This window comes from Gallus gallus, chromosome 12 (genome assembly GCF_016699485.2).
Source record: "Gallus gallus isolate bGalGal1 chromosome 12, bGalGal1.mat.broiler.GRCg7b, whole genome shotgun sequence".
NCBI lineage: Eukaryota > Metazoa > Chordata > Aves > Galliformes > Phasianidae > Gallus > Gallus gallus.
The window spans coordinates 978,187-1,004,007 of record NC_052543.1 but is presented as its reverse complement, the minus strand read 5'-3'; the positions used below and the strand labels follow the sequence as shown (position 1 = coordinate 1,004,007).

General features: G+C 46.0%; 1 protein-coding gene across 9 annotated transcripts in view; it reads left to right on the top strand.

Moving 5' to 3' along the window:
• The window catches only part of SFMBT1 (Scm like with four mbt domains 1), a 76,008-nt gene that overhangs the window by 13,342 nt on the left and 36,845 nt on the right, over window positions 1-25,821 (top strand). The window contains exon 1 of one of the 9 annotated variants that reach the window (XM_040646426.2): window positions 7,955-8,842. The exons of 6 other annotated variants lie outside the window; for them this stretch is intronic. The gene's annotated coding sequence lies outside the window, so the exon portion shown is untranslated. Of the gene's footprint in view, window positions 1-7,954; window positions 8,843-13,456; window positions 25,819-25,821 lie in introns of those variants that run through there. 2 more of the 9 variants (XM_040646422.2, XM_040646427.2) reach the window with 2 other exon arrangements.

Below are 25,821 nucleotides of genomic sequence, written 5' to 3'. Positions count from 1 at the left end.
TGCTCCTATTCATGTATTAAGTACTGTGCTGTTCTGGTGGTGCGTTACTGTAAGTGGTGAGATGTGCCAGCGCAGTCCTTTGGGACGTGGCCAGGTGGGATGGACAGGGTAAGGTGTGGGACACCGTGCTGCTGGGCTGCCAGAGCCCTGCCACTGTCTGCATGTCTTGCAGCATCATAGGCCATGCTGTTTTGTTCCAGGATTAGCTCTACTTATAGCTCTTCAGAGCATTGCCATGAGTGCAACTGATGCCCTCAGAAATAAGGGAAGTGCAGGTTCAGTTGGAAGTGTTACACACCTAGCACTAATTACCCAGATAGACAAAACTCATTTAACTCCTTTTAAACCAAGGCAGCAGTGAGCACAGACATGTGAAAGCCCTTCCTGCTTTCAGGGCACTTTTCCTCCTGTACTTGCAGAACAGAACTGAGCCATGTGAGCGGCTGGGCTGTTTAGTCCAACAGCTGAGAACTGAAGTCTGTTTTCTAACGTGGTCGTGTTATGTCTTAAATGATGTATTTGTTAAACTACTTAAAAATAGGTTTGATGGATTGGAGGGGAAATTTTGAGTTCTCATTGCTCTTTTGGCCAAATGTTGCTCTTTGTTTGAACCTACTTTCATGCAAATTGAAGCGTGTATTTTGTCACTCCTCTTAATGAAAACCAGTGTTTTGGGGGAAGCAGCTTGGCTAAGTTCAGCATTCTCCATTGATAGTAAGCCAGTTCTAGATGATTTCAGCCTAGCCACTAGTGTGGAGGGATGATGTGCAGCAGTTGGCTGGTTTGGTTTCATTTTCTCAATCAGTTCAGCTTTTTTCAGTAGAAGACAACGATGGAAACTGAAAAACCGGGGAAGATTGCCTTTTGTTCTTCCAGTCTGGGTACAAAATCGAGACAGGAACACAATATCTGGGAGGACAAGGTGATGAGAAGAACGGTCAGCCTTCCTCATTGAAGTTAATGTTCCTTGGTTTAACTCTTTATGCATCTTAAATTGAAATACTGTTTTCTTTGCACCTGCTTTTCTAAGGTGCAAATATTACTGAGGTAAAATGAAAGTGCAGTTTTTATTACTAATTGGAGTCCAATTTCCATGTAAGTGCAGCTTGACATAAATTATAACTGTTAGGATTATCCAGTGAGAAATACAGAAATTACCTTTTTATAGGAAAGCTGAGATTTTTATTTAAGTGTTCAGACAATCTATTGCCTTTCTGCTTTATTTCCAAACAGTGGTTGAACCGTACTGGGAACTATTTTTAGCCTATTCAGAAATTGCAGTATTTCTTAGTCTGATAGGCTTTTGTTTAAAGTAATTTATATAAATGCCATTCTATTGTGCTCTTACATAGATAGCGGCGTTGAGATACCTTTGTCAGTCTTGATCATGCTGATATGCAAATATGAGTGATGTAACGTAACAAAGCAATGTAACAACTGCTTCTCAGCTGTTGTGGGCTCCTTCCTAGCAAAGCAGCAGTGCTGGTGTTTCTGGTCGGTGCATTCACACAGTATTGCAGACCACGCACTGGCCAGCCCAGCACTGCGTTGGATTTCGGAGACAAAGGCTGCATAGATGGTGTATTTTCTGCTCTAAAGGGAGGAATGTGTCATATCACTACACAAAAACTTCCAACAAACTGCACGACAAAATCCACTTTAACATATTGAAGTTAACCCTTTTCAGTTCCTACAATAGAGGTGCTTGAAAGAGAAACGCCAGCACAGCTGCTGCTGGGGGTGGCTGGGAGCTTTCTGCACTGTAGGAGGAAGTGGTTGCACCTCTGGCTGAAGCTACAAATAAGCTTTCTATATTCTTATTGTACCAGTTATGATTTTACACATCTCCTGTACCCATTCTCAGCTCTGCTGTCCAAGCATCTCACTGCCTTTGATCGCATCTCCTGGTCTTGTTGCCAGCACTGCCTGCTGCATCAGGGTACAGGCGTGCTTTGGGTTGGTAGAACTGTGACACATTTTCTGTTTTCTTCTCCATTCTTTGGGGTTCTTAATGAGTACAGAATTGATGCTCAGTGAGAATTAGTTATAACAATTTCAAAGTCTTCAGTTGCAGCAGCTAATGTAGGTCTCATTCTGGGCAAGGTCATTTCTTTCTCCATGTCTTATTACTCTACCTTTAATTTTATCCTCTTATTATCCTGCAGTTCTTAGCAACCAACATCTGTTTTTCATCTCTTACACAGTTCTGCGTTGTCTTAAAACTTCGTGTTTCTTTCACATTTCTGCACCTGTCTGGATCATTGGAAAAGCAAGACTTGGTAGAGTCTCCTTAGTCCTTGTATTAATATTGTGAAAAAATGAGTTGTCTTCCTGTCATCATTGCCTATCTATCTTTATAACTGGCCATCAGAGTAGGAGATGACCTTTCAGAAAATGCTCCAAAATGTTTCAGGTCTGTGTAGGTAATAACAGAAAGACAGCAGTGTGTCTGTGCTCCCTGAGCATGGGCAGGTTTGCTTTCCTCAGCAGTTATGCGTGCAGGGAGGGTGCCACAGTTGTGCTGGGTTGTCTCCTTGCTGCTTGGAGCAGGCGCTTCTGTCCTGTTCTACCAGGGAGCACAAGGAGCGGGGGCTCCCTGTGTATGAACTAGAAATGCTGCTACGATTTCCTATGCGTTTCCAGTCTGGCTTTGAGCGCCTCTGCACCTGAGGTGCCTATTAAAGTTGGCCTTGGCCTTTTTGGGTTGTGTCGTATCCTGAACAAAACTGTTACTTCTCCCATTCTCCTGGTCCTTGGGTGAAGTGTCTGTGCTTGGGTCTGCTCTACTGATCGTGATATTAAGTTTAACACTGATACTGTCACCATTAAGAAAACATGATGCAGAATTTCTCAGGTTGTAAGGTTTTTAAAATGCTGTTGATAGAGCTGTGTGTGCCAGGCTCCCAGCCGTGCAGCAGTGCAGGTACGTCACCCATACGAATGCCCTGACCATTTTCCCAGGGTCTCTTTCTCAAGCCCATTTCTTCTCTCAGCAGCTTTCTGTTCATTTTGTATCTTTCTGCTTTGCTGCCTCCAGCCCCTGTGCAGAGGAACACGCTTATGTCTCCATTCAGAAGGCTGTTTCCATAAGTGTAAGAGCTAACACAGTGCCCTGTAAGAGTTCAAGTTTTGACACTGCAGAGGTGCTGAGCTCAGCGTGGGAATGCTGTGAAGACAGTGTTTTTTCCTAGGCCAGGCTCAGCCCATAGGTGTGAGGTGCTGTAATTTCCACCCAGCACCACACTTTCTGCTGAATGCTCTGCTAATAATTGGGTATCCATACAGAGCAAATTGGGAGAGACCTGGGGTGTCACCCGAAATGTTTGGCTTTCTGTCCGTCACGCAATGACAGTTTGGGCAAGGATGCTGAGGTCTTATGGCTTTGACACAAGGGAGATTGCTTATGGAGTAGTGAATTACCCAGGGCTGTAGAACTACCCAATGTCCCAGCGCAGTGGAGCCCTTGGTGCATGGTGAGGGCCCCCGCGTGTGGAGCCCATTGAGGAGGTAAACCTAATGAGGTTCAACAAGGCCAAGTGCAAGGTGTTGCACCTGGGTTGGAGCAAGCCCAGATATGTGTACAGAATGGGAGAACTCCTCAAGAGCAGCACTGTGAAGAAGGTCTTGTGGGTCCTGATGGATGAAAAGCTGGACATGAGCCAGCAGTGTGCTCTTGCAGCCCAGAAGGCCAACTGCATCTTGAGCTGCATTAACAGAGAGGGGGCAGAGGGCAGGGAGGCGATTGTCCCCCTCTGCTCTGCCCTCCTGAGGCACCACCTGCAGTGCTGCATCCAGGCCTGGGGGCCCCAGCACAAGAGAGATGTGGAGCTGTTGGAGCAGGGCCATAGGAGGGCCACCAGGATGCTCAGAGGACTGGAGCACCTCTCCTGGGTAGACAGGATTAGGAAACTGGGAGGTGTTCAGCATGGGGAAGGCTCCAGGGAGACCTCACTGCAGCCTTTCAGTACTTGAGGAGAGTTAATAAACAGGATGGAGAATGACTTCCTACAATGATAGGAAAAGGGGGAATGTTTTTAAACTGAAAGAGGGGAGACTTAGGTCAGATTTTAGGAAGGAATCTTTATTCAGATGGTGGTGATGCCCTGGCACAGCTGCCCAAAGCTGTGGGTGCCCATCCCTGGAGGGGCCACGGGCAGCCTGAGCTGGGGGGAGCAGCCAGCCAGCCCATGGCAGGGTGGGGCTGGGGAGCTGTGAGGTCCCTTCCAACTTAAGCCATTCTGTGATTCAGTATTTCTTAAAAACAAGCAAGGAAGTGATTTTTTTTTTCCCCCATATGATCAAGCACATTTAAAATTGACTCTCACAGGGGAAATATGTGCTGAAAGTAAATGCTGGAACTTCTGGTGGTCTGTGCTCTGCAACTGACTTCCACGGGCCTATGGCTAACTGTGGAGATTGGCATGGGGGAAGGAAATCCTGGAGACCTCATGAAAGGACTCCCTAAGGTGGCATTGTCAGGAAGGGGGTGTCACTGGATTTTCAGAGATGTTTTTTTATTACATCCTGCTGTGCAATTAAAAATGTCTGATTTAATAACCATGTCTACTGTTTCCAAAGTTGGAACTGAATGGAAGCCTCTCATATCTCTTTCGTATTAACATTTTAATAACAGAAATAAAGTTGTATGTACCAGCAGAGTGATGCCTGAAAAAAAATCCACTCAAGTTTGGGGGGAGGAGGCTGCACAAGTAATAAAATGAAAAAGATTGTTTGGATTTCAAAACACATTTTATGATTGTAAATATTCCAGCGTTGTCAGGATCAAGCTTCGAAATCGTACTCCTAAAAATAGAGGAATCTTTTGTAGCTGCTCTCTGTCTCTTGAGCCCTTAGGCTTCAGTCTTGTTTTTGTCTCTGTACAAACAGAAGTGCAAAAGAAGTCTTAAAATGACAACTGATTTTCATGTAATTGCATCACTGCTGATGCTGTGGTAATAGGCACGCCATCGCTCCCTACAAGATGCTTACTAAAACCTGTGCTGTTGCAGTCCCCAGGCCTTTATGCCTCTTGTGATTTAAAAGTTGTATTGTTGAAAGCTGTTGTCTCTTTTTTTTCCTGAGCTTTAGTTATTTTTTAGAGGAGGAACAGGAAGGAAGCACATTGGTTGATGCACGGTAACAAAGGCAAGGCCATATTTTTGTGACATTGCCTGGAGAGAGAGTTTCATCACATAGCGTGGCTCACAACACTGCAGTTCTGAGTGTAAAAGCAGAGGGGGAAGCTGCTCTGCCATCCCAGTGTGTGGGTGCAGAAGGTGGGAGGTGTCCAGGGGTCCCATGGGGGCCTTCAGGAGCAGTGTGTGTGTTGGCACCTGGACCTTCTAGGAACTAATATACCCCGTAACATCTATTCTGGCTTCAGAGCCAACCCAGTGTGTGTCTTTTTCTCAGTTTTCTAGATTTAGTATGCCACATTTAAAGCCGTGTTGCTCCGAAATGTTCTCAGACTCTTAGGAGGCTTAACATAGGTGCTTAACAGGAAAGGCTCACCTGCTGCTTTACACCAGAAGTCTGTTCTGTGATCCAGTCTCTGAGGTGAGAAATAACCACGTTTCTGGGCTCCCAGCTTCTTGTTACTGCTGCTTGGGCATGGAGTTGCGAGGTATGCCAAACCATGTGATGGAGCTTGGTGAAGATTTTGGCATCCCTTCAGGTGCAGAGAGGAATGTTTTGGGTTATCGTTGTAACATTCTTCCTTTAAATATTCATTTCTTTCCATTCAAAACATTTTTGGCAGTCTGAACTGAAACCACTTGAAAACAAACAAACAAATTGGAAAGCAGTGGGAGAACTCAGGGCTGCAGCAAGAGTGGACCTCAGCCGTGCACAGCCTCCCCTGCTGAAGTTAGTTAGCCCTGTGAGCATGGAGGGAGGCACAGGAGCACAGCAAGGAGAGCACAGGATTAAAACATGTGATGTTTTCAATGTGTTTTAAAAGCGGCACAAACAGTGCTTTTTGGTGCTGCCCTTGAAGCAGTCTGCTTTCTATGCGCAGTTGCTATTGCTTAAGATTATTGATTTCATTTCCTAGAGGAAACACTTCTTATGAAGATGCAAAGGAATTCTGTTGATGTCACTGTCAGTGTACCGTGACACAGATACTGATTGCATGGCAGCTTTCCTTTTAAAGAATGGAAAGCAGAAAAAAGAAGTGGGCTCGTGCACAGCAAGGACTGGGCTCTGGCACACGGCCCTGGGTGGTGATGCCTCCCCTGGCTTGAGCTACAGGTGCTGCTCTGAATAGCACAGAAAACCCAGCTCTTCCCAGTACTTGGGAGCTCAGTATTACAATTTATTTGAAGTACTGTAAGAAACAGTGCCATTTTCTTGTCGTATTGGACGTATGTATCTTGCTCGCTGCTCAAGTACTGCTTGCAAGTTCATAGACAAGTTGCTGCTTAGTACTGTGGAACTTAGTATTCACCAGGAAAAAGTAATGCAATTAATGGGTTTGATGAGTCAAAAAAGCATTCTTCCCTTGTTTTGTCTTTTACTTGGTATACCTGATGCCTGTTTGTCTGTTTTTATAGAATAGCAATAGCTTGTGCTGTCAGTTCAGTTGCTTTCATAAAGCTAATAATTAAATGAATGTGCAATTAGAAACTAAAAGCAGCTATGCTTTCAGCTGGAGAGAGCAAGTGTATAATCACACTGCTCATCCAGACAGCTTCCTGGGAGCATCAGGTTGGTAGGAACCCGTGTATTTGCATTTTGAATGCAAAAAAAGGTGTCAATTCTTTCAGTAAAGATCACCTTTTTCTACCAACGATGGGTGTGCTTGCTTCCACCCGATCGGGTCTGAGATGGGAAGCACAGGTGGCCTGTGGTTTGGGAAGGTTCAGAAGTGACAGGGGTTGGGAAGGTCAGGGCCTTACTGTGCTGCAGACACACAGCAGTGCGTCCTCCTCACTTGTTTTCCTGCTGCCTCCAATTGCCAATCAACCACGAGCTGATAACTCCTAGCAAGGTGGTTTTCCCTACTTCTCTTAAGCTTCCCTGTGCTGTTACTTCCTTGCCTTGGTCAGGAAGACGGTGTGACTGTTCCCGAACCTGACTTAATCAAAATATTGCTGCATGGTTGAAAGTGCACTTGTAACTAAAATTTTCTGACAGTTTTTCGATGGATCTCTGTTAACTTTGGTTTAAGAAACAAAGTGAGCTTCGGCTGAGGCTGCTCCTGGGGGTGTGGGCATTGCACTGGATAAAATGTAGCACTGGGAAACCAAGCTTTGGCTGGGTTAGCTCTGCCCGGGAAGGAAGGACCAGACCGATACAGTTGTCTCACTGTTAAAGCAGCAGGAAGGCTGCGGTAAGGGCCGAGATTGTAGCGAGCGGGAGGCATCTTCTGGGCTCTGCAGGCTGCCTGTCCGGTTTTAAACACTGAAATGGAATACTGTGTTAGAATAGGAATGAGATCACATCTGCCCAAACACAGGAAGCCCGTAACAATTCTGTGGAGCGGCATGAGGAAAGTTAGATTTCCTCTCTGTATTTTTGATGGGTTTGATTTGCTTGCAGTGCACAAGGTGTAATGATCTGTGCTGCTTACCTGCAGCTCTTGATTGGAGACCCTTCCTTAGCAGCATTTTCCTTCTGAAGACAAAAGCAAGTAAAAGGATAAGAAGAACTGCAGCTTTGGGCTGTTGGAGTTTTTCAGTCATTGTCATCTGGATGTAATTGCAATGAATGTATGTGCCTCTTTTAGTTAATCTGGGAATGTGGTGTGTTTAATCTTGATCCTGATGGTTGAGCCTGGTTTCTGGCCAGTATGAAGTCTGCAAGGAGCACGTGAGAAAGGCTGTCGCTGCTGCCTTGTGCACCTGGGCCTGCGTTAGGCCTTGTCACAGGTATTACAGCCATGGCTTTGGAACTCCCTGCCCAAGCTGTCCTTGCACAGGCAGCCCCAGCTCTGTCACATGCCTGGCTTGCTCTGTTAGAACTGGTGCAGGGACAGGCGTCCTCCCTGTGCCTTGTCACGGTATGCAAGGCACACTGCTCAAATGTGCCGTGGTTCCTGTAGGAGCTCTCATGTCACACATCTCTCCTTGGAGGTTTTCAAGAACCACGGAGCTGCGGCACCAAGGGACTTAGTGGCATGGTGGGGATGGGTTGGTGGTTGGACTTTGGAGGTCTCCATGATCCATCCAGCTCTCAATACAGACACGACCCAGGTGGCCTTTCCAGCTACCTGCTCTAACCAGTGATTACTTTGGAGAAACTGATGTGCTCTACAAATTTTTATCTCCCCTCTGCTTGATGACAGTTTCTCCTAATCATCAAGTCTTCTGTCCATGTGTAGAAGATTCTCCCCCTGAACTTTATGTAATCCATTTATCCGATATATACATGTTTTGTAAGATGTGTGTGTGTGTGTGTAAAGCTGAAAGATGCTTCACCAAGCAGGTGAGAAGTTGGATGTTGTGTCTTGTTTGAACTGTAATCTAGGACAAAATGTTGATAAATATGTTTTAATAATGTAATAAGCACTTTAAGGCTCATCGCTTAATGCATTTTAATAACTGTGGTGGCAGCCAGAACTTGCTGCTGGAGGAATTGCTCTCCAGAGGCCATGTAGAAAAGCTGGGCAGAGGTGCTGAGTCAGGAAGGTGTGGGTGAGTTCCCATGCCGGGCTCTCAGGAAGCGCTGACATGTCCCACACGCTCAGGACAGTGCTGTGACTGCTGTGACCATGCTGAGCTCCTGAGTGCTCCAAGCTCTGCTTCGGTCTCCATGACCTGTGTGACGTCACGGCACAGCAGTGTCACGCTGCGGGGGTTCTCCTCTGGGTGCCATTCTGCTACACCAGGAGCACTGCATCTGGGTGAGTCCGTGTCCCGGGGTCTGCACTGCAGGGGGAGATGCTTTTAGAAAGGACTTAATTCCCTTTAGCTTTTAAAACATGCAGTCTTGCATTTCATCCTCAGTGATGCGCTGGGGGAGAAGTAGGTGCTGTTAGAGTTAGAGGTTCTTGGCAGCTTTGCTGTTTATGAGATGTGCAGCAGGACCCGGTAGCCCCATACTGCTGAAGCCCTGAAGTGGCAGTGAGGAGTAAACTCAGTTCTCACTTCCTACCAACAACTCCCCAGCAACGTTGGATGTCAGCAGTTTTATTTAGATGCTGGTATTGGTTTAATTTGATTGTACTATAAATTAATAAGTCCTGATTGCATTCAATTTAACTCCCGCTTTTCTTAGTCCTGTTGCATTTACTGTCTTAAATGTCAGTGCTGCTACAGATGTTGGAAACAGATTTATGCATCCTCTGCCTTTGATGTCTGGATTGCTATCTGTAATGATGACTAAAAGCTGCCCTAACAGAATTGTGATTTTTCTTCTTTTTTTCTGGACAAGGTGTCAATTTAAGAACAAGAGGATGTTCCTAAAAGCTGCTGTCACTGAAGTGTTGGTGGGGTAGCTCTGAGTTCTCTGCAGTAGATGTCTGTGCCGTGATCTCTCTGTTGTAAGTGCTGCAGATGCAGCAGCTCCAAATGAATTAACCTCGGGCAGGGTGGTTTGCTCAAGCTAAGAATGTGTCCAGTGCTGTGTGGTATCTCTGAGCTGCTCTCAGCTGCCTGCAGTCAGCAACAACTAAATCCAGAACTCACTGTGTTTTTGGTAATTTGGATGAACAAAGTATGGCAGTTTTAGTTTCAGCAGTTCATGGCAGCGCTGTGCATCACTGTCTGACTGCTCCTTGTCATACTCAGGTCTGTGGCTCTGTTAAATGAAAGCTGCTCAGGTGGCACTGCCACCACGGGCTGTGCTTGTGCCAGCAGCAGTGGCTGTGGCTCTGAGGCAGGGAGGCCGCACCAAAAAGACAAGCTGGGTGTATGGGCAGCTCTTGTTCCCTTTGCATGGAGATGTGGGAGGTGAGGTGGTTCCTGTGCTTCCGTCTCTGGAGAGGGACTGCAAGTCGCAGCTGGTCCTGCTGCACTCCAGGGGCAGTGGTCCTCCTTGTTACACTGGCCAATTGGAGACCATTGCAGTTCTGTGTTGCTGTTCTTTGTATCTGTTTGGCACACGTCCATGTAAGCCCAGGAGAGATTGCCCACGTTCACCAGTCCAAACCAGACCCAGCATGGTAAGCCAAAGGGAATGGAGTTACCTTCAGTGAGATAAAGGAGAGGTGGCCCAAGGAGAAATGTTAATGTCACAGAAATGACTTTATCTTGTATCTTAAGCAACAAGTGGGACAGCCAGACTGAAAAACCATTGCCTTCTCGGGTGGAAGAGATGTGCTGTGTGCCAGGATCCATGGGGCCACGCGGCTGTGGTGTTATGGGTGTTCCCAGCTCCTGGGCAAGGCGTCCTTGGTGGTGGTGTTGGTCAGCAGAGGGCAGTCCTGCTTGGCAAGAGCAGAGAGCCTGGAGGTGAACGTGGCTGTGCATGCTAATGCAAGGCCGATGGTGTCCTGCAGCTGGGGCTTGCTGCTGAGGCAGTCCTGCTGTGGTGGGTCCGGCACCATCAGTGTAACATATGGTGTATTTTCCAGGTAAAATCAAGTCGATATTTTTCTATCTGTGAATAAATGCTTCATGGATCTGACCAAGTTGACTGCCTAGTGCAGGATAGTTGTCCAAAGCTGCTGATAGCTCTAGATAATTTATTTCCTATTCTGCTCTATGAATGTTAAGGGGAGAAAGCAAGATATCCCCTGAGCCTAAACTAATAAAAAGTAAGGCTGAGTTGTCTGACACTGGACTTTGTTCAGCTGAAGAATGCGTCACAGGACAGGTGCTCAGTTCCTGACAGTGACTGATGGATGTGACTCACAGTCTAAATGGCAAACTGGTTCTTGTATTGATTGAAATGCGTTTGTGTTCCTTGCTGAAGGAGAAGGGAAAAGTTTGGTTTGGTGAGTGCAGATGCATTTCCATATTATGCTACTGTACGAATGGAACATCAGTTTTCAATACATCTTGTTTTCCATCTGTATACCAAGTCCACGCTTACTGAAATTGTGGTACCTTTAAAAGCAGCTGTTTTCATTTTCATTTAACACAAGAAGCTACAGTACGCTTTTTCTCGTAACAGTTTTTCCCTTGGAAACAGCAGATGCTGTTGGGTTTAGGTTTTATGTGGGTTTCAGAGGTTCCAAACTCTGCTGCAGTGTAAACACAGCTGGTAGTGAGTGAAGAGTGTAGTAGGCTCCAGTCTTCTCTGAAGTGTACAAGTTTAGTGTCAGTACAATAACATGTGCTTATTTTATTAATTTCTAGTCTGCCTGTCAGCCCTGGCAGACTACGATGATGAAGAACACTACATGCCTGGCCTTCCCTTAGCCAGTAAAGGATGGGAATGGAGAACACTGTTGGAGCTTGGTGGAGAAAATGCATGTTCTGGTCATCCAGAGGAGTAGATAGAGGGGCTCCTTCCTCAGGTTGTAACAGAGACCGTGTCTGTAATGACGCACAAGCCACATGACTTATGCTTGTTAAATTAGTAATAAATCCACATTGATCATTTCAGTGATAGTCCCACAAAGCCCATGCTGTCTTCCCACATCTTCTCTTGCCATGGTGCAGGATGAGCTTTACATCAGGTGCCAGCAGACCTACCAGCCCCAGCTGGAGCTGGGCTCAGCTCCTGTGCCTGCAAACGCCCTGCACTGCGCAGCAGGGCCTAGGAGCTGTGTCACAGGTTGGTCCTGCCTGGGAAGGCTGGGGAATTTAGTGAAATGAGAAAGTGAACGTTTTGTACTCCTCGCTCTTTATTTTATGGACCAAGCTTAAGTATTTCTTACTCCATTATGCTGTACTCTGCAAAACAGGCATTACTGCCCCAGCAGAGATAGGAATCGGTGTATGTTCTGTGATAGCTGGGATGCTGAGGCACTAACAGGTCTAGAAATGGCTAGAGTTTGGAAAGGTCATTCATCTTGCTGCTGGGATAGAAGGCTGTACCTGGTGGGGTGGATGTAGTGTGCAGTAGTTTCCTGTTAGCAATGAAGAAATTACCCAATCAGCCATCATTGGATCTCAGTTGCTGGCGCAGTTTAGCACAGGTCTGGGGGTTTAACAGGGTCAGTACTTGGGAGAGCATACCGAGGTGAAATGCAGAAACAAATGCAATTTTTGTATTTGTATGTATATCTGTGCAAATCAGTGCATCTTCACTGGTGCAACACTGCTGAGAAGCAGATGGAAGTCATGCTGGAATAAGGATGTGTTACATGAGTTTCCTGATAACTTTGTGGAAGAAACACTCCCTGCTTGAAGCACTCGGGATGTGTAGCTCTGGGGGTGTCAGCACGGGCAGAAGGACTTCAGCCCTTTGGAACAGCAGGGCTTCAGTGTGCGTGAAGCAATAAAAGTGGAGCTGAAGCTTTCCTGCTTTCAGTAGACTTGCATCTTTAGGAAAATGAAGTGGCTATTTTCCTTCCGTAAGACTGAAATAATCAGGTGTATTGCCCTTAGGAGAGAGGGTGAATTTCTTTCAGCAAGAAAATGGATTGTTTTCAGTAAATAAGCTATGGTGAGCACCATGTGGTAAATGCACTGTTTGCTGCCTAAATCAATCATCTTCACAGGCCTTTTTCTGCACTAGTACATTATGATTTGACTTAGTGACGATGCAGTCCTTGCCCACCCGACCTCCTTATGCCCGAGGCCTGGTGCATACGGTGAGGTGCAAAAGACCTTGTCCTTGAGACTAACAGCAATCAGGGTTTCACCGAGACAGTTAACCACCACCATGCTGTCTCAAACCAGCTGTTCATACACCTGATAACAGACACCTGGTTCAGTAGAGCCAATTCTAACTTGTATGAGTCAATCATCTTACCCCATTAATAGCAAGCAGCCCAAGAACCCCTTGGAGTTCTTGCTAGCAGCCTGCTGCACACCGGAGTCTCCCCTTGAGTCAGGACACCTGGAGGGGGTTACTAAACGTGTGCACAGAGATTCACCCAGGACGTGGTGATCCCTTACTGACAGATCCTTGGTAAGTGATTTCTTGTTTTTGAGCTGTACTGGCTTTGCTAGGATTTGGGCTTAGAGTCATTGTGCACCCCCACCCTCTGCGCAGCAAACAGCCAAGCATACTTCGCCGTTTCAAATCCTGTTAAGTCGCTGTTATCATTGTTCAAATTACCATCTTAGATCTATTTATATCAATAAATATATTTCTACCTTCTTCTTATGAGTGAAGTGTGCAGTGCTTTGGTCTCCTTCCATGGCAGACTTAATTATAAAAATAAGGGTTTTGAATTTTACATGTTTATATTTCTGTGCTGTAATTCCTTCCACTGAGTTTCATCTGGCTCTACAGGAAGGCGATGTCCAACATGGTACAATTGTTGGTGTTATTTCTACATGCTTCTTCCTGTTTTCTGTTCTGTGATGGTTTGGGCTGTACTGCACAGTGAGTGGGTGGTCTGTTTTGCCATGTGCCACATTCTGCATTTCATTCCTTCAGCCTGTAGGAGCTGAAGACAAGGGGAAGTGAATGGACACACTGCTAATTTAGGGAGGGCACTGTGTGTGAATTGCACATGAGTGAGATGCAGTGTTTTCTACTCCTACTGAGAATTTTCAAATGTAGTTCTGTCAGGTTACCAAGTGTTACCAAGTGTTTGCACTTCTGCCATGCAGATGAGTGTCTGTAAAGCTTTGCCTCTGACTTGCACCCTTCCCATACAGTGGGTCACTGAGTGAATACGGAAGCACACAAGTGCTTTGTGGGCACAAGAGAAAGTGAATATAACAGATTTTCTGCAATTTTTAAGTGCAACTTTCGGCGTTACCCAGAGGAAGTCCTTTGGCTGTTGCCATCTGTGCTGGCACAGACATTTTTGAAACAGGGTTCAGATGAGAACATGAGCAGGTAGATAGATCAAAAACTGTTGGGTGCATGCTTTGTAACCTGGCCTGCTGGGCTCTGGGACCCTGTGGTGCCTCAGTGCGGGTCTGCAATGGATCATAGGTGGTCTGGTCATTGCCTGGTAAGTAGGGACACAGCCTGGCCACAGCCTCCTGCAGGGCTGTGCTGCAGGAGTTTGCTGCAGGGGGCAGTGTAGTGTGGGGTAGGAGTGAGCAAGTTGCTGTGGAAATGGCTTCTTGGGATTGTGCAGGCTAATTGTGGTTTAACTGTGTGTGGAAACTATAGCCAAGGTATTCAGAATGCTCACAAGGCTTTCGAAATTGGACAGTGGTACTGTCTGGAAGCAGCCAACCTCTTAAAATAGTGCAGCCAGCAGGAGCAGGAGGTGGTAGTCTAGCTGTGCTCAGCTCTAGTGAGGTCTTGAGTATTGTGTTCAGTTTTGGGTCCCTCGATACATGAAAGACATCAAGGCCCTGGAGAGTGTTCAGAGAAGGGCAGTGGACCTGTGACGGGTTCTGGAGCACAAATCTTATGAGGAGCAGCTGAGGGAACTAGGGATTGGAAGCATCAACTGCGCCCCTGGGCCTTGTGGGCAGCCCTGAGCCTGCCCCGGGCTCTGTGTGCATGATATGGGCCGCAAGCAGCCAGCAGATCATTTTCCTTCTCAGAGGCTGGATTTTATTGCAGTAACTGACATGCTAATGAACGAACTCATAATTAATGTCAATGAGAATGTAACTCACTTGTTATTAACTAATGTAGTGATCTTGATAGAAGTGCGTGGGGATTTGTGTCATCATTTAATGAAGACCAAGTGTGGAAAGTTGAAGATAGAACAGGAAAAGTCATGGAAAACTAACAACGGGGGAAGCATGTATAGGAATTTACAGCATTAATTGCAGAAATAAGAGCTGCAGAGCTCATGGATGCAGAAGGTGAATAAGCTCCTTGTGACATCTGCCTCTGAGCCTCTTCTCCCATCACAGAGGTACAGTGTGATGAGTTATTTGTCTGAGCGAAGGAAAGCCTCAGCCCCTGAAGGAATCTGGGGATGTGGAGCTGGGATGCCCGTGCTATTGTCTTCGTTTCAGCTGGTAACAAACAAGGGGCTTTGTGTGCTGTTGCTTGTCAAAATGAGGCCTGCCTAGGAAGCCTGGTCTGAATTCTTTCTCTATCTTCTTTACTTCCATAAGCACTGACTTCCACTTTGAGGTACCAGAAAGTGTGCACTATAGGGCACAGTAAAAAGTGCTACTACAGCCTGTTGTAGATGAGTAAAATAAAGCCCCAAATGTTTTGCTAAAGCATTTCATTTGCTTGGGCACTAATCCTCTGGGGAAGTCTCTAGATCTAATAGTTAATGCTCATAAGGGAAAATGGTGTTTCAGAAGCAACTGCCTACATTCTGGTGCATGTTCTTTCTTTCATCTTTTCTCCTCAGACTTGGAGAACATTGCTATGATTGCTATGATCCCACCCGTTTCCTCTCTTTCCCCCTCCTTCCCCGCACACCCAATTTTATGTGTGCCAATGGAAAGAGCTTAACGCACTTTCCTTTTTGGAGCTTTTCTTATCAAATTTAAGCTTTTCAGGCATGATAAAAATGCTTCTGCAGTTAGGGAATCGAGTGGGGCTCAAAAATAATCTTTTTCTTGTTGTCCGAGGATTATTCTGGCGTTACTGTTCTTGAATGCAGGCAACACTGAGGATGAAGCAATGCTATTTGCAAAGCTGTATGCAGTCACTGCAATCAAAAATGTTGAGGAAGTGACGAGTAGCACTGAATGAGCACATGCAGATAATGTGTTCAGAATGCTGTAGTCTGAAGAGAAAGATTGCTCAGTCTGCCTTCCTCAAGATTTCAGACCAAGGTTTTCAGAAAAGCTCCTGCTCCCCCTGAGCCATTGCATCCACAGCACGCAAAGGGCAAACTGTGTTTGTGTGTTTGAGCTGCCAGTGCTGCGTGGCTCTGCAAGGCTGGAGGGCAGTGGGCTTTTGCAAGTAAAGTGCTTGCTTAGAATATCAGATCCAAAGCTGCAGCATTGGTGGGCTCAGAGGTGTCAGTGTGGTTTGTTGTGATGTCTTTCAGGCTTGCTTGGCACAAGCCTGTTCCTCGGGGAGGCCTCCCCAGGTTGGACTTCTGGCTGCTTGGCCAATGTGTGCTTGTCCTGATGGCTGGTTCATGGGGATGGTGCATGAGGCAGCAGGCATCTTCCTCTCCTTCCCACATGGACAGCTTCTCATTTAGACAGCTACCAGTCACAGTGTTGTTTTGCTTAGCAGGTGACATAGCCCGCTGCTACCATAACCTTGCTGTGGTCTGTCATGGTTTTCACCTTTGCTTTCTTCTCCTGAGAGTCTGCAGAAACGACCCGACCCCCTATGGCAAAGTGCTTCCTGCACCTTAAATCCAAGGATTAAAATTAACCCAAGTCTGGGAACTGCTGGACACGTTCCTAATGCACACTGCTGTTCTTCTGCGGGAAAGAAATAGCTGGCACAGATAATCTGCAGCACAAATCTCTGAAATAAGTTCTGCAAAATTAAAATTCAGGTGGGGGTTATGCAGATTGCCTTATTTGAATATTGAAATCTTCTTTAGCTTTTTGATGACTGCTTTATCATTGTTTTCCATATATATGCAATGATGCTCATTTACAGCCTTCCCCAATCAGTTATACAGAAATACCACTGCTATAAATAAAATGTCATTTGCAGGAGACAGAGTTTTGTAAGTTAAATGAGGAAGAAATACTCCCTTTGAAGAAATGTTAGCCATGATCAGTTGGTTTGGGTGAAATGGCTATTCCCTGCTCTCCTTCCTTGACGCTGGACAGGGAATACTGGTTTCTTTTTTCTCTTTTTGGTAGTGTTTCAGGAAGATTGTCTTAAAAAAGAAGTCTCTGGCCGCTTTTTTGTGTGCAGCTCAGCCAGGGCAGTGGTCTGCACCCAGCAAAGCACAGAGCTGTCTCTTGCTGTCCCTCACTGTGCCCTCACTTCTCCCCTGCCACGGCTGCCCTCCAAGTCCTGCCATCAGCAGCAGAGAAGCTAATAGTGCTCTTTTTTTCCTACTCTCTTTGTTTTCTCAGCCAGGTCATACTTTGGCTTTTTTGGTTCTTTCTCCTTACTATACATGCTGTCTGCTAAATAATTCAGAATTGTTGGGCAGGAGATATGTCTGTCTAGTTATTTAGTATCACCATCTCTGCTGGTAGTATTTGAGTAGTGTCAGTAAAGTTGTATTTATCACTATTGGGCAAAAGAAGAAGTGGTGCTTCAGGTCATAACAGCAAAAATAAGGGCACGAGTCACGCAGCCACTCATCAGCCCCTGAGCTGCTCCCGATCATCATTCTGCCACGGGCTTCCCTGCAACCTCCCTGCAGGGAAATCACTTCACCTCCTCAGCAGCTTGCCCTCATTTACATGGGAGTGGTGAATGCGCTTCGTTGGTGAACCCCGTGGGGTCATTTTTAAAGTTCTACTCAGGGCTTCTGGCTTCTTCAAGCACTGAGAAATTTCCTCAGCAGCGCTGGCTTTGAAAGATACCCAGCAGCCCAGGTCAGAACACGTCTCAGCAGCAAAACTGCAGTTGTTTGAGTGCAGGAAATTCTGTAAAACAGGATGGGGGCCAGGTAAAGATAAGAGCAGGAAACTCAAACTGCAGGGAGGCTGCTTCCAGCCCTCTTTTTGTTCAAGGGTGCTTAAATATGCATTGTAGGAAGCTGAATTTTCTATCACCTAGGATTTCTGACTTGATTTAACAATCTTTACTCAAATAGTTGGGATGGAAGGCTTGCATATGCAATAAAGAAAGGAGTTGGTAGTTCCAGTGTTCACGTTTCCAGATCTGAGTGAAGGTATCCAAAGCCTTCAGTTGCATTCCCACTGGCCCTGGTGCGTAATAGAATTGTGGTTTAGTTTTGAGCATCTCCCCCCACTTGAAGATGGCAGTTCATGGTCATGTTCTTGCTTTTAAATGAACGAGTATCTCTTAATAGGAAATCAGTGCAGTCTTGTTGAGGCCTGGTGCTTGGGCAGTACTGAGAGCTCTCTTTGTGGTGCCCATCATCTGGCAGGGAACCATCTTCTCCTTGTGGGAGAACATAACACCTTAGCTTTCAGCTTCTGCAGACATCTGCTCTGTGCTGAGACATTGGTCCCCTGTCTCCCTGTGCAGCACCATCTGGCAGCCGTCTCATGCGAGGCTGCACTGCCCGTTGCACTGTTATTTTGTCCCATTCCAGTACAGCTGTAGCCATAAGACACTGCCATTCACGGTGATGAAACGCAGTGAGATTAAGCTGTAAAAATAAAACCTGATGCACAGAAGCCCTGAAGCGCTGCTGAACCCTAAAGCCTGATTCTGTGAGGAATACGGCTCAGCATGCCTGGCGTCCTGACCCTGGGAAGTTTGTAGTCTCCTTTACTCCTGGGTCTCATCTGAGCCAAAGAGCTGCTTGTTGGCATTTCTGGAAGCGCAGCCTGAGCTCTGCAGGTCTGGGTGGTGAGAGCTTCGTATGGTGCGTGCAGGGAGCGCTCGGTGTGGCTGGTTCCTTCTGAAAGCTCCTTCTGCTTATCCTGTCCCAAACACGCCAGCCATAGGCTTCAGCACTTGAGGCCAGTTGGCAGGTTGAGGGTTAGTTCTTGGTTGGAGGTGGTATCCAATGCTTGCTATGGAAATAGTGCTTGGTTTCACACCCAGTGTGGTTTCATTCCCTTTGTTTTGTGAGCTGTGCTCTCTGCCAGGTAACCTCACAGGGAAAACAGTGACGTAGGACTTAGTTTTGTTCCAGCTCGATGTGATGAGCGATCTTAGTAAAGCAGTGCAGTTTCCTATTGCTTCTGCAGCTCTTACAAATGTAATTGTGTTGGTTTGTTTTTTTGTTTTTGGTGCTACTGCTTGTTAAGAAAGGCTCTCTGTCTGACAGCAGTTAGACAGATGCAACTGCAAATCAGTGTAGAGTATACGTGAACTCAAAAACAAATCAGTTGGGCATTAGTGTGCTTGCAAACAAATAACGTATTCTTAGTTCAGTTATTTTAAATGGAAACCATTTAAACTGAATATAGTACAAAGTCTACAAAGTTAGAAACCACCTATTTTCTATTTTACTTCTCAATCTAGTCCACCACTGAGAATTGGCTTTACTGGAGTGAGTTAGTTACTCTGACCAAGATAGGAAGTGTGAATGAGGTGCTACTTCCTTTGTTGCCCCCGAATATCAGTGCCGATGTTTTTAAGATACAAAACTAAGGCTTGACTTCAGAGTCTGTTTTTAAACCCAGATCTGGGAGAGTGGTGTTCACAAGCAGTAAGCACCAGAGAGCACCTGCTCAGGTGGAGTTGGTGGGATCTATGACTGGCTGTCCGTGTATTGAATAAGCAGGTTTAGTTCCTAACCTTTAAACCTCTGCAGTGAAGGGGTGGAGGGAAATAAGCGTCCTTGTGATGAGACCTGAGTTTGTCCTGTGGTTGTGCTGCTGTCTGGGGGAGAGCTGCTCTTTCAGCGTGTAGCTGGTTGTTTGGAAACTTCTTTGAAATGGGTATAATTTGTTTTATATGATTGACTTTTTTATTTTTCACATCAGATTTGCAGGGTACCTTCCTCCCCTCTCCACTTCTTTCTCCTTCCATTGCTGTGCTGTCTGTAGTGGTGACATCCATCAGATGGTTAAAGTTCAGCTTCTCGAGTGAGGAGTTTAGCTTCAGCAAAGGCTTTGGGAGATGCTGCAGGGTTTTTTTCCCTTTACATGGTATGAGTGTCCTGCTAAGATTTTATTCAATGGCTTTTCTGTAACGTATGCACAGAACATATGAGTTGGCAAAGAGGACTTGTTTGAATAAATAGAGCATCTTAGCACTGTTATGGAGGTATTTACTGTAATTTAGTTGAGACTGCATTGACCTTCACATTTACCTGCAGGACTGACATCCCTTGTGCATTGAAAATTAGTTTCCAAATCTGTTCTAACAGATAAATTTTTGCAGATTTCTGCAGTATTTTTTCTGTTGCTGTTGTTTTGTTAGTTGTCTAGAATGTGTGTGCAATTAGTGTATTTTTTTTTTGTTTGTTTGGAGCAACTTTCACACAGTGGATAGCTGAGTTTAGCATCCTTAGTTGTGTTTATCTGCTGGTACTTTGTCTTCTATCACTTAGCAGTGGAAGTGCTAGCCCTTGGCACCACAGACAGGACCTGGCTTGCTTTTTACTTTGGGAGCTAGTAACCTAGGTCTCTGTGTGGCATATCTCAAATCCCATCCATTGTTTTCATGCTGTAATATGGATGGAACAAAGTCTTCAGTTAAAACTAAGAAGTCTGTTCTGTCTTGTTTCTTTGCTTGGCCAATAACTCCCAATATTCTTGTAGCCAGTATGCAGAAGAAAGTAGCTGGAGAAGACAGAGGAATGCTAGGGTGGGTAGCACAGCGTGGGCTGGAAGAGCAGATCTCAGCATTTGTTTAGCTGGAGCTGGAGTGCTTCAACGTTTATTAACCAGGCTTTCCAGTTTTAAGTGTGTTACGCGTCCAGTGGAGCTGCTGTAAGCCCTAACTGCTATTGATGTTTACATTCTATGTTCTTCCTAGCACATCTTTGGTCCCATTTATGTTTTCTGAGGAATTTCTTCAGAAACACAAGCAGATAAAGTTTGTGTTCTTTAAATACACTTCCTTGGAGGAGTCTCAGTGTTGCTCTTGCAGTGGAGGAATTGACAACTTGGAGCTGTCTTGTACTTAAATAGATTGAATGGAGGAAGCACAGAAGGGTATGTCTTAGATGAATGCCAGTCAGCATGAAGGGGTTGCAGTGCCAGTGTGGCAGAGAAATACAAGAAGTTTTAGTAATTAACTCTGGTGATAGCAGTTCCCATATAATCCTCGTGCTTGGTGGGTTTTATTCATGGAGGCCATGTAGGAGCTGCTTGGATAAGAAGACTTGAATGTCCTCTTGGCAGGCAAAAAAGTAAAAAGGAGCCTTTGCCTTGTCTTTGAGAAAGCTTTCCTTGCAAAGAGGAGGAGTTGCATGTTAGGAGGAAAATAGGTATTGTCCTCAAAAGGGCAAAAAACAGGTTGACAGAGACTTCCTAGAGAAACTAGAGCAGCTGAAACTTGAGAAATTTTGAACACTTCTAATGAAATAACTTCTCAGAGGGATATGTGGTTGCAGGGTTCTGCTGCCATTGCTATTGGGCAGGTTGTAGCTGTGAGTGGCTTTCTCCAGCTGGAGCTGCAGAGCAGGAGCAGAACACTGAGACAGTGCTCAGCCTCATAGAGGAACACATTGGTATGGCTTGGCTGGAAGAGGCAGCTGGAGGCTGGGATAACCCAGGTTGGTGAAACCAAATGGGCTAGGTTTGGTCATAGTTAGTCTAGCAGCTAAAAAAGCCATGGAAGCATAGCTACCACTGTTATGTATTTATACAATAGTGCAATAATAAGGAGGGTTTTGGTTTTGTTGTGTAGCTTCCAGTATGCTTCCAAGATGGCTCAAAAGAAATGTTGGTGAACACACCTACAGTAAAAGGTGAGTCAGTGATCTGTTCAGCTTTGATAAATCCTTACAGACACAAGTGAATATGCCCCTCTTAACCGACCCACCATGCCACACAAGCATGTAAAAGTAATACTTTAATGAGCTGGAAGTCAACCCAAGGTTTCTCTTCTCTGTGTTGGACAGGAAAATTTCTTCAACAGCCGAGCCCTTCGTGAAATTGGTAGCATTTCTTATTGCTTTGTTGTAGAAGCATCAAACTTTATTTTGCCTATCCATAGTTGATGTTCTGGGCTTTGCAAGACTGTCTTAGAAAGATTTACTGTGTGTTGACCATTCTGAGCTGAGGGGTCTGGGGCAGATGGTGGCTTTGCAGGAAAGAAAACCAAAATTGCTGTTTGCTAGTCACTGAACAGTACTTAGAATGGCTTGAGAAAATTGAACCTCCATCATAAATTGGAGATTGTGAGGCATCTCCCACTTTGTCCTTTGTCTTTGGAGGGTCAGGCGCTAGGGAAGCACGTGCTTGTGAAACACCTTGCTTATAAAACACCTTGCTTATACAGGTGATAGAAAATATGTAAGTGCTATCCAGACTTCCAACTGCTAGTCACTGAAGACTGAATTACAGGGAAAGTCTTAAACCCTCTCCTGACTCCAAATGACTTAGAGAGGCAGGAGCATGCCCAAAATCTAAGCCATGCAGCGTGTATTGCTTGCGGGACTTGGGTCAGCTGCTTATCCATGTGCAGCAGCAGTGCTCAATGCAGACCTCTGCTGATGTGTGAATTTTAAACAGCTCCTTCCCACTACAGGTTTTAAAGATTGCTTACGCTGTTCAGAATATTCGTTTGCTTTTGCCTCTTTCAGTTATAGGTTCAAGGAGGAGATTTTCAAAGGAGGAAACACCTCCTGCTGGGTCCTGGGCAGAAGGCAGCTAGTGCCAGTACCCTAACCAACCTCTGCATTTCCATCCAGAAGAGATGGCCCTTTTCAGAAAGCAGTGACCTCTGATATAGGGTATCTGAGCATTTCTGTACTTTCAGTATGTTGCTACAAGAGAATGAATGAAACTTGCACTGGACAGCTTGGTAGCTTGGAAGCCTTCTTCAGTGCTGGGGATATGGGTTCTGGTTTCCAAATTTGCTTACTGGGTATCTTACCCTTTTTTGTGCTGAACGTATTAACTAATGGGAACTGCAAGCTACTGTGATACAAACTTCAGCAGTATACCTGGAATGGATTTCCTAAAAACATTCTGGTACATCTAGTACTACACATTGCAAGGAGATGTAAGGTGAAGTCGGCTCCTACCTGAAGTACTGTCTTATGTTGGGCTCTGCTTGTGCTATAGAATTCTTTTAAATAAATTCTATTGCTCAAACATGAGACTGAAAGGAGAATGCTTGTTTCAGAAGAAGCACTTCAAAAGCAGCTCCCACCCCAGAGGCCCTGTCCATTTCTGGCTCCCAGACCAGTGGGTGCTGGCAGAGCTCGGTCAGGGCACACTCCCTGTGCAGTAGGGGTGGGTGCTTTCCCCAGCATGACCTCATCTGTGGAGGAAGAAAAACATGAATTTCCCTTTCCCAGGCTGGGGGACCACATGCCAGCTGTGAGGCTTGGCCTGCTGTTTGGTACCAGCACGGGGCCTTGCTGTGAAGGAAGAATCTCCTTCCGACTGCCTGTGTGATAGGAGAAACAGATCTTAACTACAGAAGGGCCCTTCTGGTGGACGTCTGCATTGGTGAGATGAATTGGGAATATCCCCTAGAAGGGTGGCTGTGCACATGGAGGTGTGAACACTGGGGCTTGGCTGCTGTTGGCAGCTGAGGAGGGGCTGCTGTGGGTTCCCCCTGGGCCCAGGTGTCCTTTAGGCTGACAGTAGAGGGCTGCTTTGTCCCACGTGGCCCCTAGTGTTGAAGCACCAGCAGCAGTGCACCGCAGGCACCGGGCCAAGCGGGACATGCTGAGCAGGGCATGGCTAAAAGGAAGAGCAGGACTCTTACAGTGAAGAAGTTGTTACAAAAATCTTTAGATGAAATGTGCGTGCTTTTTTTCCTAAGGATCACATAATTTGTATTTGCTTGAAATTAAAGGGCATGGGGCTGGGAGGACCTTCACCTCCTATCCTCCCACTCTAGTTATGCTCACAGGACAGCTGCAAGACAGTCTGGTAGCAGGATGAGCTCCATGGCAGAGCTAAGGGTCTCGGGTGCTGAGGAGCTGCATCCCCCTGCGCTGACATCCCGTGCAGCAGGCAGGGTGCTTCTGGCTGTGTTCCTGGCTGTGCTCCAGCCAGTGCTTCCAGTGCACACGCAAGGCTTTGCAAGAGATTTTGCTCGATGCTTTTGCATGAAGGAATTTGTGAGACACGACCTTTGTGCAGTGCCTTGCACAGCCCCTGGGAGTCCTGCGTGTCCTCTTGTCTCATGTGCCTTTGTTTTAAAATAATATTAAGCCTCAGACACCAGCTGATTTACTTTAATTCAACATCCAACTTATGTTTGATTTCTTTTCATATTCAAGTGAGCCATCTGGCTTTAATGAACTGTAACTGTTTTTAATGCTGCCTCCAGTTGCTAACATCTGAATATTTCATGTGCTGAAAGGAGGTTTGGAATGCAGAAGTGAGACTGAGGAGTCCAAAGTGTTTCCAGATCATCTCTGCTCCAGCAGCACTCGTGCTCCCCTCCTCTTGAGGTTTATCAGAAGATAATCTTTGGGGTGCCAGACTGTAAGCATCCGCAGTGGCGGGTGCTAATTACAAGTGCTTTCACTGTTGTGTACAGAAAACAACAGTGCTGCTTATCGAATCCTGAATAGCTGCCCAGCCTGGGCAGAATATCAATCAGCTTCAGCAGGAGCTGCCAGTGTTTGGCATCTTTTAAATAAACAGCCTCTTAATTTTGGGGATGTTTAAATACTTCTATGTTGTGTTTAAAAAAAAAAAAAAAAAAGAACCAGATGAGGCTAGCTTTATATTGTCTACTTGAATTCTAGAAGTTAACTGAGAGCTGGATACCATACATTGAAAATAACTTTTATTTCACATACATTTGCCAGGACTACACTGTTTGAAGCCAGCAGTAAATCTCCAGCTTGTTGGCCTGGGTGCTTCACGGGGTGTTTGTATCAGCACTGCCACTGCTTTGTCCTAGCAGTGCGCAGGTGATGGACATCCTACAGGCCGTCACCAAGAAATACTTTGATTAATGATAAACTGCAGTTTGGTGGTTGCTGTGTGCCAAGCTTTGTGCAGGTTATAGAATCACAGAACCACCAAGGTTGGAAAAGACCTCCAAGATCTTCCATTCCAACTGTCCACCTGCCATCAGTATTTCCCCACCAAACCATCGCCCTCCATACAACATCTAAACGCCTCTCGAACGCCTTCAGGGACAGTGACTCCACCACCTCCCTGGGCAGCCCATTCCAGCACCTGACCACTCTTGGAGAAGAAATTTTTCCTAACCCGAATCTCCCCCAATGCAATGTGAGGGCATCATAGAGTCATAGAGTGGTGTGGATTAGGAAGGGACCTCAAGGGTCATCAGGCTGATCTCCTAGTCCTGTTTCATAAAGGATAAAAGGAACCTTAGAAGCCTAGACTGAGGCTGTCTGCAGAAGGAAACCACCTTCAGCCAGGGTAGATAGGGAACACGTTGCTGCTGCAGCTTGCCTTGCACAGTGCTGACCTGAAGGGTGTGCGAAGAAGTGATGGTGGCTGGTAGAAATTGGTGACTCTGCTTGGTATGTCGGTAACGGCACGGAGGGACAAAGTGTGTGAGTGAAGCTAACTGGTGCATGCAGGAGAGCCCAGCCAGGCTGTGCAGTTCCCTGAAATTGATGCCAAACTCTGTGGCTCAGCCTGCAGAGCAGATTATGTCAGCGTGGAAGTGCCTTGCAGTTGAGTTGAGCTGTGTGCTGCGGCCACCTTGCAAGCCTGGGTGCTCAGAACACAAGCATTTGCATTCTGCTGCACTGAGCATTTTACAGTTACCCTTGGAAATCCTCCACAAACCCAGATTACAGAACTTCGGGATGCTTTTTTTCCCCCCTGTTGTTTTCTGCCCTCTGCGCACTCTGATAGACCCCGGGGGGGTCTGGCAGTCGTGGCCACCTCAGGCCCTTTTCACAGAGCTGCTGCTTCAGGATACTTCTATTTCTAGCAAGAGGCTACGTTTCAAAGGAAAAAACACGCTGTTAGAATTTTTCAGACCAGATGTTAGTCACAATGTGCTTATTTGAATGTCAATACAAATGGAACTGCAGCCTGCAGAAAGCTACTTAAGTTTGCTGGTGTTCGTAGTGGGATGGAAAACGATCTTTTAGTCATTTGTAGCCATCTCATGCCAGGTCCGATTAGAATCTCAGAAGTGACGTCATAGTTGCACCTCCGAAGCATTGCCGTCCTGAAGAACGTTCACCCGTTTCTGATGCTCGTTTTGAAGTCAGATTTTGTGTTTCCATCTGCTCAGCAACTGGTG